The 15,272-nt window shown below is 36.3% G+C and overlaps 1 protein-coding gene across 13 annotated transcripts in view; it reads right to left on the bottom strand.

Moving 5' to 3' along the window:
* Positions 1–15,272, bottom strand: part of ssp3 (SCAPER domain-containing protein short spindle 3) — a 168,446-nt gene that overhangs the window by 139,898 nt on the left and 13,276 nt on the right. The gene's annotated exons all lie outside the window — the stretch shown is intronic.

Genomic DNA, 15,272 nt, shown 5'->3' with positions numbered 1-15,272 from the left:
TCTGCCAAACTACAAAGATTTATATCAACATGTGCAGCATAGACATTTGTGTGTCCTTCTGCCAAAATTTGAATCTCGTGTGTTACAATACACAAAGATTTTTCAAAATAAAGGTCCAACATCTCAAAATAAAGGTTATGGGGTTACTTGAATAAAGTAAATGTTTAAAAAGTTGAGCTACCTGAAAATGTATCTAAGATAGATAATAATGTCTCCACGGATCTGAAAGCCATTGCCAAAAGATTTAAACATAAGTCCAAGAATCATACAAAACACCCACCTCCACATGTATTAACATGCACTACACAAGTATATGATGCATTTAGCATTAGACTGTAGTCTCTTATCAATAGAAGCACAACATATCCTTCACACTGAATAATCTCCTTTAGCACACTGTGTTTTATGAAAATTTCATTCCTAAGGAAAAAAAGAGATACAGTAGAAGTGGGTGATTCAATGGAGGTTAATATCTACCTGAAACAGTTTCTCATTTTCAGGTAAAAAAAACGTTAATTTCAGAAATGCTATACACTTCTTTACAGAATTGCAAACTAGCAACCCATACCAAGATAGTGGTGGAGTGGCTGATATAAGTACACAAATGAAAAAGATGAGCTTTTTGTTTTAATACAGGTACAGAAAGGGTTAGATTACGAAGCATGATGCCCACTCCAGGTGAAGTGGCATCACCTGGTGGGAGACCACAATTATCTCATTTAGTAAGTGCTCTTCACTCAAAAATGTTGGTATACCATAAGATATTGTTAAATGAGCCTTTTGAATGGTGACAAAGTGTTGTACAGGAGTGTGAAATGGAATGACTGCTTTACAAGCCTGTATTTTTCAGACCAGTCAACAATGCAGGTATGTGTAGTGTGACTATGGAAGTTAAGTCATACAATATATGAGAAATACTTGTGTTTTCCCAGACCAGTATCCAAAGCAGAACTCAAAACCTATATGGTTGGTATAATCATTAAAAACAGTTCAACTGTTAATGTAGGAGATAAAAACCCAAACCCCACTTCTTTTTAAGATGTGTCCACTCAGACTTGAAACGTAGCAGTACAAGGAAGACAACAAAGAACTGCCCTAACAGATCAAAGGAAATGAATGGGGTTGGAATGGTGATTCAAAAAGAGTAAAAATGGTGGGTAAGTGAAGAAAACATCCAACCATCCTCATGGGTAACCCATATTTTGAGAAGAAAAAAGCAGGTTTAGTTAACCTGTTCCTTTGATAAATAATGCAGAAAGCATCCAATATTAGTGTCAAAGTGAAGGCTCCCATAAACAAGGAGATAATAATGTTGTTCGAGAAAGATGATACAGGGACCAGATGGCCCAAGGTTCAAATGGGATACAAAAGGGTACCATGAGAAATATAAAAAAATGTTTCAGTCTCAAACACACTTTCTGAGCTTCAGATATTTCTGATAACAAGATGTGTTTCTGGAAGCGGTCAATCCCCACTATCTTCTTGATTAGTGGCAGAAAATCAATGGAAAGAGATGACAATATATTAACTAAATACACATTTAGGAAAACTAATACTACCAGTAACATTCACAACTGGAAATACTAAAAGGCATCAATAAGATTTCCAATGCACTGAAATGCTAAAAAGACCTTTGAGATCCTTGCTTTTCAAGCACCTATTTAAAATTTTTAGGTAAACATTAGTAGATTGATCTTGTGAGAAATTACTACACATTGCTCCTGTTATACACCATTTAAGTACATGTTTACTCAGTATTGTAAGACCTGAAGATTCAGGACTTTTACATAACATAACATTTAGGGAAAATGAGGGACCTTCGGTCTACCTAAGCTGTTCCATCCTCTAAACTAAGTTAAAACTATTAAATAAAAATATAAAAAACTCAAAGCCAGTCCTTATCATTCATATATAATAGTTCTTAAGCATTCTCTTACACTTCAATTTAGTGCCTTCACAACATCCAAAAGCAACCTGTTCTAAAGACCAACTACCCTGTTTGAAAAACAAAACTTTCTTAGCTATAGACAACACCTACACTGCAAAATTTATACTTGTGCTCTCTAGTCCTACAGTTAAATATAAGAAAAGATGATACATCAGACTATCAATTCCCTTTACAATCTTAAAAACCTCAATTAGACCCCCCACCTCTCTCTTTTTTTTTTAAAGAGAAAACAATGTGACAAATAATAAATGCTCCTCCCATGACAACTCCTTCACCCTACATACCATTCTAGTAACCCTCCCCTGAATCCTTTCCCACAATTCAATGTCCTTCCTAAAGTAAGGAACCTAAGACTAAACACAATTCTTCAAATGCAGCCTAATGAGTGGCTTACATGAGGAAATTACAAGTTTAGTGTGTTGTTATGGGTTAAGAGACTGATCAAACACTACACCAAGATCCCTTTCTCTCGTAACCTTGTTAAGACTATTTCCATCCAAATTATACTTATAATTCAAATTATAATAATCCACATGCATCATCTTGTATTTTTTTTATAAGTAAAACCCTCTGCCATTTATTCAACCAACTCAGTAAATGATCTAAATCTATTTGCACAGCAGAAACATTTTCCTCACAACCAGCAACACTCAAAACCTTAATATACTTATCAAATTTAAGTACTTTATTGACAATTTCTTCATCCATGTCATTCATGTTAAATCAAAAAGAGCAAAAGTCTTAACACAGAACCCTGATGTACCCCATTGGTGATACTGAAAACATTTTGCTTTCTTTCATCCAACTGCTTGAAGGACAATTAGTTCAGGCAATATTATCAAGTGGTCATTGACACCATGTGATCATTAGCATGCATTCATTGCTGTAAAAATAAATATACACTAGTACCTTGATTATCCACTTATCTGTGGAAAATCAAAAACTCACAGATAACACATACATTGGATAATTGAGGCACTAATGCATCTTGCTAGTTAATCCAGCAATTAATTTAGAATTAAAAATAAAAGAGGCAGCAAGGTTAGGGTTGAACTGTGCTTTCTTACAATTTGAATGCACACCAAATCCTGCATGCAAAAACTCCATGCAACACCTGAAATTTTGCAAACAAGATTAATTTGAGCAACACTTTTTCTAAAACATGTAAATTATTATCTACAATTGTAATGGCACAATTATTCAGAAAAAATATGGGGAAAAGAAAAACTGTGGATAATAGAGACCCAGACAATTAAGACACTAGTTTAGCATCCATTTCCCAGCACAAACAGTAGTAAAATTAGATTAGATACACTTGGCTCATGAATATTTGGGGTGGTTCCTAGATATGATATAAAGTTTGTTAAATGACTTTGCAAAGCATTTTTTTATCAAACTTTCCAAAACTTTTCTTACAAATGATGTAAGACAAATAGGCCTATAATTACTGGGACAACTTCTGATCATTTCCATTAAAAAGAGGAGTTACGTTAACCAACTTGAATCCTCTTCCATTGCTCACTATTTATGAACTTACAAAAAAGTAGCAAGTGGCTCACATATCCAATCTTTAACTTCTTTCAAATTCTTTGGAGAAATATTATCTTATTATCCTTTAAATTTCCCATTTTTTTCTCAACCAGCTCAAAATTAGTGTGATCTTGTTTCCATAAATCAATTGTTCATGATGAAGAATACTGATTAAATCTTCATCACTACAAAATGAACAAAAGCAGATTTAATAATCCAGCTACCTCATAACAATCATCAAATACAAGCTTTTCTTTATCACCCCTCAAATGTCCTGCCTATATCCCAATATTTTGTTTAACCTCTGCAGAAGAGGGTTTTAAAGGGATACTTGTTTCAAAGGAGTTAATGTAACTAAATAAACACTTACTGCTAATCTTTACATTTTCAATTAAATTTTTTCATTCATTTTTTTCATGTTCTAATTCCTATTCGACCAACTTATCTTTTATGGTGTTCTAAATCTCTAGACATACAAGACAATTTGAATTTCGTATGTTTGTGGTGCTTTAATTTTACCTCGTATAACTTTCATAAGCCAACTTGAATTTTCATTTGCAACCATCTTTTTCTTCAAGTTTTCCACATTTGATGAGTATATCCACATAACTCAACTGTCAAATTCACAACAGATAATTCTTGTTGCATACCTTCAAAATTTGCATTATTGAAATTTGGAATTAAAATATCATTATTCTCAATTTCCATATGCAGCAAAATATCAAACCAAAAACAGCAATGATAACTTATACCTAAGTATTATCTAGTTTTCACTCTCTCAACCATTTGTATATTAGAAGTTAACAATAAATCTAAAATTGGATTATTTTTAGTAGGTTCCTTGACCAACCAGTGAAGAAATCCATTTTGAACAGTTTCTATATGCCTTTCTCTCTCTATTTCATGGTTTGACTCTAGAATTTCCCAATCTATAGCATTGAAATTAAAATTGGTAATAACTATGATCACGCAACACATGAATCTCAATCCCATAATACATAAATGGAAATGAGAGCAAAAAAACATCCAAACAACACCCAAAAAAGTGGGATCCTCACAGAAGAGGATCATACATGGGAGAGAGCACCACTTCTGGATCAGGTATACTGTACACCAATGTAGAAGAGGTGAAACATGCATGGGCAGAAATAGGGAAAAAACAAAGGTTGAATAGGAATCTGAACCACTTGATATATAAATTTCAATCTCATAGGTGACAGTAATGTGGGTGTGAATAAAAAGAATGTGCCCTAAGGTGTGAAGTAGCTAAAGCATGACAGATCACACACAGCAAGTAAACTGCATCCAAAACCTAGCCACGGGTAATTGACATCAATGCAGGGGCAGGATGAGGATACCAATGGTAAGTCAATTATAATCCAAAACCCAGATATCTGGTATGGGTAGGAAAGAGAATCATACTATCTTCACCCCAAGTTTGACAGACCAGAGGGAAATATAATATGCAAAAAAACCTGTGATAATGACACAGGATAGCAAATTGATAAAATGTTCAACAGATCTGGAATCTCACATATGAATGATCAGAATAATAGATATTTCTTTATTGTGAAACACCTCTCTCAAACCAATCAGACAAAAACTACCAGGTGTAGTAGCATACTTAATACATGAAAATCTTTAAGGAATAATGCAAAAAGAAGAATTGTAGTAACTTGCAGGACCATCCACCATGATCCACAACCAACATGGTTGCAGTGAAACTGAGTCCAATTGTGTAAGGGAACAGACAAACCTATAATACATATGTGAGAATGTATGTTGACTGATCCAGACTGAATCCAAAATCCAGCCACAGGGAACCAACATTCATGTAGGGCTAAGATGAGAGGCATTCCAGTCAAAAGCAACATCTCCTCAGGTAGTTTCCATTCAGAGGTGGAGCATTAGATAAGATGAAATTGCACTATCTCACCAGCAGAACTACTGTCCTACTATTAACTGAATGGTTTCATTATCATTTGAATTGTATATCACTATCACATTCAGGAGGATACCCCCATGTTCCATCACTCCAACAGATTGGAACTGAAGAATAAGAGCTCCCATACTCCACTAGAAGACAAAAATGGGAAAGAAAGTGCTGAGTAAAATCCACAAGAACATCAACATTGAAGAATGTGCATCAGTATAACATGAAAACCATATTTTAAAAAGCAAGTCAGTCCTGATTTATTCAATATAAGAAGTAGAAGGAACAAGCAGATATTTCCCTTCTGCTTCACTCCTGAAGTCCATGGATTAGTACAGTTAAAAACAGTGAGCATTTAATGACCATGAAAACTATAATTCTTTAGTTATACTGGCCTTACAGTGGAGATTTGACTGTTGTAGAATATACCTAGACAGATACCACTCACCACAAAGTGGGATTAATTAAGAAAAAAAGGGAAATGACCCTGAATAATAAGAGGTATATACAAAAGGATAACATACCCAGTCACAGCTATCTGAAGCAGATAATGAGAAATACACATACAAGATGTAGTCCCAGTACTCAACAGAACAAGTATCTCCAATGTATGATGAAGGTGAAATGCAGGTAAAAGGAAAGGTACTTGACAGAGTGAGGACACTGAGAATTGATTATGGGGAAAAAGATACAAATAAGAAAAAACAATTGAATAAAAAAGGTAAGAGAGGAAGAAAAAAGTTGTAGACAGTGGAGTAGTGCCAGGGAATAAAACAGAAGAAAAAAGAACCAACAAAAACAAGCATTTAAGGCAATGAAGCAACACAAAGCATGTATGGGACATAGAAGGCCATTCAGATCCATCAGGAAATAAAGGTGAGAGATGAAAGAAAACAAAATTGAAGAAAAGATAGAATATTCCACAAGAGCAGTCAAGTGATGTACAGGAAAACTTGATCAAGAACAAAGAGAACAGCTAAAGTTGACACAGCCAAGAGAACCAGGACTGTATTAGCTTTAAAGAAGCAATCAGAAAAATCCAACACAGAATGGTAACGATGAACAAAGTTATGTAGAGAAGAAGAAAGATGACAAATAGGATGAGAAATAAAGGTATAAAAAGGTCCTAAGAGGTATAAACAGGCATAAAACTGGTGTTCAACTCCATGTTGAAGAAACCTAAAGCAGCACTACAAGTGATAAAAAATAGGAATGTGGGCAAAGAATATAAAACTTCAACCCTGGGCATCTTCAGTATGAGAGGCCACCAGAGTGTGATGGAAGAGGAAAAGAACCAAAAACTGATGAAGTCAGAAGAGATTGATCACAGAAATACAACTAATGAAGGAACTCTGAATTGTAGGACAGGTATGACAGGATGCTGCCATACATGCAATATGAATAAAGAATGTAATGGAGGGGAAAAGACAAATGAGCAACCAGAAAAGATAAAAATCAAATGTAGCAACATGGATACCAAATGTGATACTGAAGTCACAGGAGTAAGATACCCCAAAAATGGAAATGGTGAAGACAAATGAGCTGTCCATAAGTCCCAATTAGAAGTGAATGGAAATGAACTTTGTACAAGACTGTCCACCCAAGGAGATCCCAAAAGTAAAACATCCACATGTGCAGAGAAAAAAACTGAAGAATGAAACTGTCCCAACTTGAAGTTAAAGAGAAGGGAGAATCCCATGAAAATCCTTAAGAAATAGGAGAAACGCTAAAGTAAAGAAGTGTATGATGGTTAATTCCAATAGGAGAGGCCAGAGGGCAAATTAAAGGCTGGAAACCTTGTCCAGAAAGAATAGGATAAAATTAATGGATTTTGTGCCCCATACAAAGCAACACAGAATTGAGACACAGAGAAACAAGAACACAAAAACCAATCAGCCTGATCGTAAGCTAAGGTAAAATGAACCAAAGCCCATAAAAGGCAAGGGCACACCAGCTAATCCATCAAAAGAGCAACAAAAAGGACAAGCATGAAGTAAAAAGTCTGGAAAAGGAGGGGAAAAAAATGTGTATAGAGAGGGCTAAGGTAAGCCAAGCAGACTCCACAGTATAGTTCAGGGAAGGCCAAGTCATAATCATGTGGAAGAGAATTATCAAATTGATGTCTTACTGAATGAGTATGGCAGTTTGAGGAAAGCAAGCAATGCTGAGAGAATGTTGGGTAGATCTTAGACCTAAAGGTCCTCACAGATGAAATTAAGAATAAAATACAAGTAATTACAAAAAAGAAAATGTCATAATATTCTAAAAGTATATTTTGAAAACAAGAAAATTAGCTAGTATCTGTTGAAAAAAACAACATTTAACCTATTTTATGATTTATCAGTAACAGGAATGATAAGCAAGCCTAAGAAAACAAAGATAGATGTTAAGCTTAATCTACCATTGTAGTACAAAGGATATCATAAAATGTTAATTAAAAACCCTAAACTTATAAGAAATAGGTTCAAGCTTAATTAAACATACGTTAATGAAACCAAAGAACTACACATAATTTTAATAACAAAATTATCTGAAAAGCTACAACAGTATAACAGCTTATCTGTACAAAGTTAGCAGATTGTATTCCAAATGTGTGAGCCCTCAAACTTGAAGCCTGATTAAAGTCAACTCATATCATTAATGATCAAGCTTCCAATGTATTGAAGCTGACAATTATTCAGCCAAGTATTTCCACCTGAAGCCTTAGTAACTGTGCTGGAAATTAACAATAATATTTTCAAAGTATAAACAAAAGCATCCATGAAAACCAAAAAACTTTAAAGAGCCAGAAAGTAAATTATCACTTAAACTTGGTCAAGTGGGAAGTAGGAAAAAAATGACCTCCACTTTGTATGAAATATCACAAAACAAAAATAAAATGGGAAAAGAGCACAACCAAAAAAACATCTTGACCACAGCACTGAAAAAGGTGAAATGATAGTTCGATAGAATCAAATAGAGGGTAATCGCATGCATCAGGAGGGTGTATTGTACTCCTTCTGGTGAAGGGTTGTCACATGATAATTTGCATGTGAGATACTGATGAACCATTCTGATTGTGGAGTATGCTCAAGACTTGTGGCATGTGAAAAACATTTTTGCACACAGAGAGCAGCACTAAACAATTACAGCTATTTACGTGAGAAGAGCTGATGTACTTCATTGAAAAGCCCCCTTCTCCCATTAAACTGATCCCAGAAGTCCAACCAGCCAGTCTGCTTATCCTTACATATTACCCTGAGCCAATCATTTATCCCTCATAACCTATTTATAATTTCATCCCTAAAATTAATTTTCTGCAGCATTCTTGACATAATTATGGTATGGCCCTATTTTTTTTTAAATGCCTTTATCAATCTCTTGTACTTATTGATTAGCTCATCTTATCTACCTTTTTCTAGATCATAAGCCCATAAATGGACAAAGAAAACGGCATCATTGTTATCTCCTTTATTATATCTCTTGCTCTGTCAGTTATTACCTTCACCTGTACCCTTGGATAGAATTATTTACAACATGTATAGATGAAGTTGCACTGATATCTGGGGAAGTTGTATTAAATCTTACAGTAAGAGTACAAATTTTGTTACAAATTTATTTTTTCTGTGATACTGACTGAAGTGAGTGGACTAACTCATGAGCTGCAGTACAACACTGTGATAATTCAGTTACTGGAACAGCTAATATGTTTTGCTGTCACATATTGCATTTAATCTGTGTTGGTCTGAATGTTCATTGATGCATGTTGCATTGTAAAACACAAATATTAATTATGGCTGATTGGTTGGTGGGTTGGTTTGGAGTTTTATGGCACAAAGCAACCAGGCTATCTGCACCAAACATCCAGTAAAAAGTTAAAATTAAAGTAAAATTATGACAATTCATAAAAGGAAATTAAGGTAAAACAAAAAAAAGTTTAACTTTTGAATTAAAAACATAAATGGCATTAAATCCAATTTTTATATCTAGTATACAGCAGTAAGATAAAAACATAATAATACAAGTTGTGAAGGACTTTCTGCAGCATAACTGTCATGATCATAACTCGCCAAGATGACTAACATGTAAATTCAAAAATCAGCATTAGTCACCTGAAGTTGGCCTTTCCAGTTATTTGATGTTATGGCCATTTTCAGAAAGAAAACTAATACAAATTTAAAAAGACTTGTAGCAAACTTTTAATTATTATAACTTGCCAGGATGACCAACAGGTAGTTCAAACTGCAGCATTAATCACCTGAAGTTGGCCTTTGCAGTCCTGGTTTCATGTTATTTCACGTTATGGTCATTTTCTAATTTGAAATCAAACTAAATGTACATTAATTCTTAAAAGGGAATCACATTAAAATAAGTCTCATGTATAACTTAAAAAACTTAAATAGCATTAAAATAATTAATGGTTTTAATAAAATAAAAACATTTCTAAGGTGGGCAATGTCACCATCAATAATAACACTGTCTAACATTATGGATAGACCCTGGGACAAAACACGTTTAAAATGATTGCATCTCTGAGAGTCATAACGATGGCAAGACAGTAAAACATGGCTTATTGTGGCCTGAGTGTTACACAGATAACACATTGATGCATCAGTCCCAGATAAAAGAAAACGATAAGTTAAAAACTGTGAACAATGTGTAGTCTAGTGAGAACAACTTTCTCTTTCCAATATTATGAAAGCAAGACAGCCTAAGTCCAATATGGAGGGTATTATTTGGAAAAGCTTATTTTCACATTGCTCACTTCAAGTCGACTGCCAACTGGCATGGAGCCAAGCCTTGAATACAGGACCATAGTCCATGTATGGAACAGGCACAGCAGTGATAGGGTCAGAGAAGATAGATTTAGCTGCAGTGTTGATGAGCAGGTTCCCACAAATACCAACGTGTCCTGGTATCCAGAAAAACTGGATAGAAGTAGATGTTAAAGAGAAATGGGCCAGTCAGTTTTGAATATTGGCTATAACAGGATGTGAACTAATATAAGCAATTCCAGGGCCAGTAGAGAGCTAATCGAGTCAGTATAAATAGTGTAATTTGAATACTTCTTAGCTTCTATGTAATCCAAGACATAAGAAATGGCATACAGTTCAGCAGTGAACATAGAAGCTGTAGAGGGGATACTGTGCACAACCACCAAACCACAACAAACCATGCCAGAGCCCATAGAGTCACCTGATTTCGAACCATCTATATAAATAAGAATGGAAGGATGGTTCAAAAGATGTTCAGCAAATAACAGACAGTATTTCCAATCCCAAATGTTTGCTTATCTCTGATGACTTAATAAGTCATGGTGGAATGGGCTGACCAGTGGATACAGCAATGTTATCTTGTTTCAGTTAATTTGCACAAGAGTGTAGAAAATATGCTGGTTATGAACTTAATCCAAGAGTCCTTCTGGCTTTGACGTCTTACCCACCGAGCATGTACATGGACCTACTGTAAAGCAATGAGGTGCAAGAGTGTAGGATACAAAAGTATCCCAGGCACGTTTTTAAGCCTTCTGTGCCATGTGGCAGGCAGGATTCCACCATGGATGAGGATATCGTGGAAAACATGTCGAGGTTTTAAGTATACATCGAGCAGCTGCTTGTACAATATAGTTAGTTACTGTTGCCACACAGTCATCCACTGATGGCTAACAGACAATGGCACAATCAAGTTCTAAGAGAGCAGTGAAAGAAGGCCAGTTTGCTTGATCCAGCTTCCATCAAGGCATGCAGGTTGGGTGGCATCAACCATGGCCAGTCTCTCTCAAAATTATAGGAAAATTATTACTGTCTCGAGGGTTATTGTCAACCCTTCATGAAAAGTGAGAGAATAGTGAAGGTGAGCAAACTGAGAGATCAATAGCAGTAAAGGACTGGCTAGGTGCATGAAAATAAGTATAAGTACCACTACTGAAAAGAGAAAGATTGTCATCAGAGAGCATACACTCTACCGAGCAACCCCTCCTATCAATATTAGCACTTCCCCTGAGGGGATGATGTCCATTAAAGTCCCCCAGGATTAAAAAGGGAGGTGGCAACTGTTCATTGAGAGCATCAGGGTCTCTCCAGGTGACAGATAGAGAGAACAAACGGTGATGGTACAACCCAAGGAAACACAAATGGCTACGGCTTCCAAGGGTGTGTTGAGCGGCAAAGGCAGGATGGGCACATGTTGACCAATCAACAGTGCCACCACTCCATGCACTCATCTATCACACAGCCTATGAGTTCTGTACAAAGAAAACTACTGAAAAATGACTGTATCAGCAGGTTTCAGAAATGTTTCCTGTAAGGAAAGACAAACAGGATGGTAGGAAGCAATCAGTGCTTTGATGTCATCCAGATTAGAACGTAAACCTCGACAGTTCCATTGTATCAATGTGGCCATTTTTATTTATCTGTAAGTGAATTGGGTGGAGAGTCCTTCTGTTTATGACCATGTATTTTTTCTTTATTGTCTTTATTTGAGGAAAATCTGTCGACCTCCATGGATGCTGCACTGGGTTGATTGGGCAGGTTTTTGTTGTTGGAGAGGATTTCAGTGACTGAGGACATGAACAAATGATCATTTTGCATTTTTGGGTGGGAGAAGAAAATGTACCAAGGAAATACCCATGCCCGCAAACAAAGAAAGTGGATCTTGGGATTTACTGGAATGTATGTTAAACACAGAGACGGGTGTTGACGTTGATTCATTAACTTTTTTAACCATGGAGGTCAAAAGACTTTTCATTTGAGAACGATTCTTTGGAGGCACAGAGAGATCTGTCTGCACTCCCGCTGTAGTAGTGGAACGAAATACAGCAGCATACATCCAAGATGAAGTAGTGGACAGCAACTTTTGAATCTTAGAGTAAATAATGTTTTGAATACTTTTCAAATGCTGCACCTCTTTTCCTTCCGATCATTTAGGGCAAGAATGAAAGTAGGACGGTTGAGAGCCATTGCAGTTAATGCAATGATGGTCCATTTCATACTCATAGGCATCATGGTCCTTGCCACAACAGCGAACACAAGTCAAAGAACCACAACATGATGTCTTCAAGTGACTGAACCGCTGACACTGGAAACATCTGAGAGGGTTTGAAATGTATGGCTGTACCTTGTAATTAAGATAACCTGCCTTGATGGTGGCAGGTGGACGCAGTGATGTAAATGTCAGAATGAGAACATTGGTCAGCATCATAATTCCATCTTTGCGAGTGGAAATATGCCTCACTGCAGAAACTCCTTGGGTGGAGAAACCAGCAAGAATCTCTGACTCACGAATGTTCTTCAAATCCCTCTCAACAATAACTCCTCATGATGAATTAAAAGTAGCATGAGGCATAACCTCAATAGGTTTATCCCCAATTGCCTTTGAATGCAAGAGGAGTTCACTGTATTGAGATGTAGATGTTTCCACCAGTATGTCTCCAGAGCGAAGCTTCTTTACTGACTTTGGAGAGCCAGCAAGTCCCTCTAGCCCATTCTGAATAAAAAAGGGAAGCATCTGCCCTAAAGGTTTGTCTGAATGAGAATGTAGTATAAGAAAATGTGGCATAGGTATTACAGATGTTGAAGATTGATGCTCAGAATCTTCAAGTTACGGTCATTTACCTATCAACTGCTTTTTCACTATTTTATTTAACTTTTTATTTGAAGGATTCATAATAAAAAAAAGAATATTTCAGTGCCCACTGACCCCACCCACCATGAAGTCCTGTGAAGGGACACACTACAATGCCAAACAAGGACACTGCAACAATGCCAGGGTCTTGTGAGCACTACATCCAAACACCAACATCAAATACAACGTCCTTAACATCTGTTGAGAACATCCAACACTGGTACTTGATTGACCCTAACCCAAGTGGATCAGCAAACTGACCCTAATGGGACCACCCCAAGGCTGCCCGTCTACAGGAATTCAAGGCCAACATGGTGTGTTAGGGTTGGACCCCTCAACCACCAGGATCCTCTCCTCCCCTTCACTAGTCACCACTCATGGCAAACACGAATGGATGTTTATGTCCCAGAGGAAGTAAACTGAAAGAACAGAACCTTCCCTGGGTAGTCTCCTCACCATGTACAGGAATCCACACCAAGAGGTGTGTGGCTGATTGCATTTTATTCTTAGTTTATCAACATCCTGCCAGAGATTATTTATTTTATGATGTTGAAGAAAACAGTCAAGTTTAATGGATTAAACATGTCAGTATGGTAACATATGGTAGATACTGAGACAGCTGAAAAAAGCAACCAGTAAGGTTAATATATAGTTACTGTATTTGTATGACACTATAAACATACATGAAGAAATGTTAATGTATGTATGTATGTATGTATGTATGTATGTATGTATGTATGTATGTATGTATGTATGTATGTGTGTGTATATATGTATTGCAACTTACATGCATAAATACATTATATTGATTGATTGATTGATTTAGTGTTTTATGGCACAAAGCAGCGAGGCTATCTGCGCCAGACATTCGGTAAAAATGTAAAAAAAAAATAAAAATGTAGTAATAGACATAAATGGAAATGAAGGTAAAACAAAAAGGATAAAACCAATGTTGACACCTAGTCTATAATGTTACGATAGAAGGCAGAGTACAAGAAGTTGTAAGAACCACCGTCAGTCACCTGAAGTTGGTCTTTCCAGTCCTGGTTCCGGGTTATGTGTCATAGCAACCAGTATCAAAATGTAAAAGAATAGAAGTTTTAAAAGATACATAGCAAAATTGTAACAATGAGTAGCCAAATGTCCAGTAAAAAGATAAAGTCAAGTAAATGGAGTAAAATTTGTAAAAGTAAATGAAGGTAAAAACAAAACAGCAATTAAAACAGAAAATGGTGTAAAAACCAATGGTGACATCCAGTCAACAAAGTTGTAAAAGACTACCTGTAGCAGAATGGTAATGATCATAACCCGCCAGGAAGACTAACAGGTAAGTATAAAAACCACCGTCAGTCACCTGAAGTTGGTCTTTCCAGTCCTGGTGTCGAGTTATTTAATGTTCTGGCCATTGTCCAATGTCAAATTGAATGAGAGAGATTAAAACTGTAAAAAAGGAACACAATTAAAAAGGTGTAATGAATAAATATGCAACACTTAAATGAGATTAAAAAGATTAATGGCCATTAAAAAATTAAAAACATTATCAAGGTGTACAGAGTCACCATCACCAATAACTCTGTCCAATGTTACAGATTGACCCTGGGAAAAAATATGTTTAAAATATTGCCGTCATTGAGAATTGTAACGATGGCAAGAAAGTAAAACGTGGCTGATAGTGATTTGAGTGTTACACAAACTACACATTGGTGCATCAGTTCCAGATAAAAGAAAATGATGAGTTAAAAAACTGTGACCAATGCGTAGCCTAGTGAGAACAACTTCCTCCTTCCGAACTTTACGGAAGCTAAACGGCCAAAGTCCAATTTTGGGTTTGATTTGAAAAACTTTGTTGTCGCGTTGCTCACTCCAAGTGGACTGCCAGCTGGCACGGAGCCGAGCCTTGAAGATAACACCATAGTCCATGTACGGAATAGGCACAGGAGTGATGGTGCTGAAGCAGACATATTTAGCTGCCATGTCTGCAAGCTCGTTCCGCGAATACCAACATGGCCTGGTATCCAGAAAACTGGATTGAAGTAGCTGCTAATGAGAAATGGGCCAGTCGGTTTCTAATATCAGCGAGAATAGGATGTGAGCTAACATGTAGCGATTCCAAGGCAAGTATAGAACTAAGCGAATCAGTATAAATAGTGCAGTTGGAGTACTTCTCAGCTGCAATATGATCCAGGGCAAGAGATATGGCATACAGTTCAGCAGTGAACACAGAAGTTGTAGAAGGGATTCTACGCACAACTACTGACC

Source organism: Tachypleus tridentatus, chromosome 3 (assembly GCF_004210375.1).
Source record: "Tachypleus tridentatus isolate NWPU-2018 chromosome 3, ASM421037v1, whole genome shotgun sequence".
NCBI classification, from domain to species: Eukaryota; Metazoa; Arthropoda; class Merostomata; order Xiphosura; family Limulidae; genus Tachypleus; species Tachypleus tridentatus.
The sequence above is the reverse complement of the archived record's forward strand: the minus strand, read 5'-3'. Positions and strand labels throughout refer to the sequence as shown.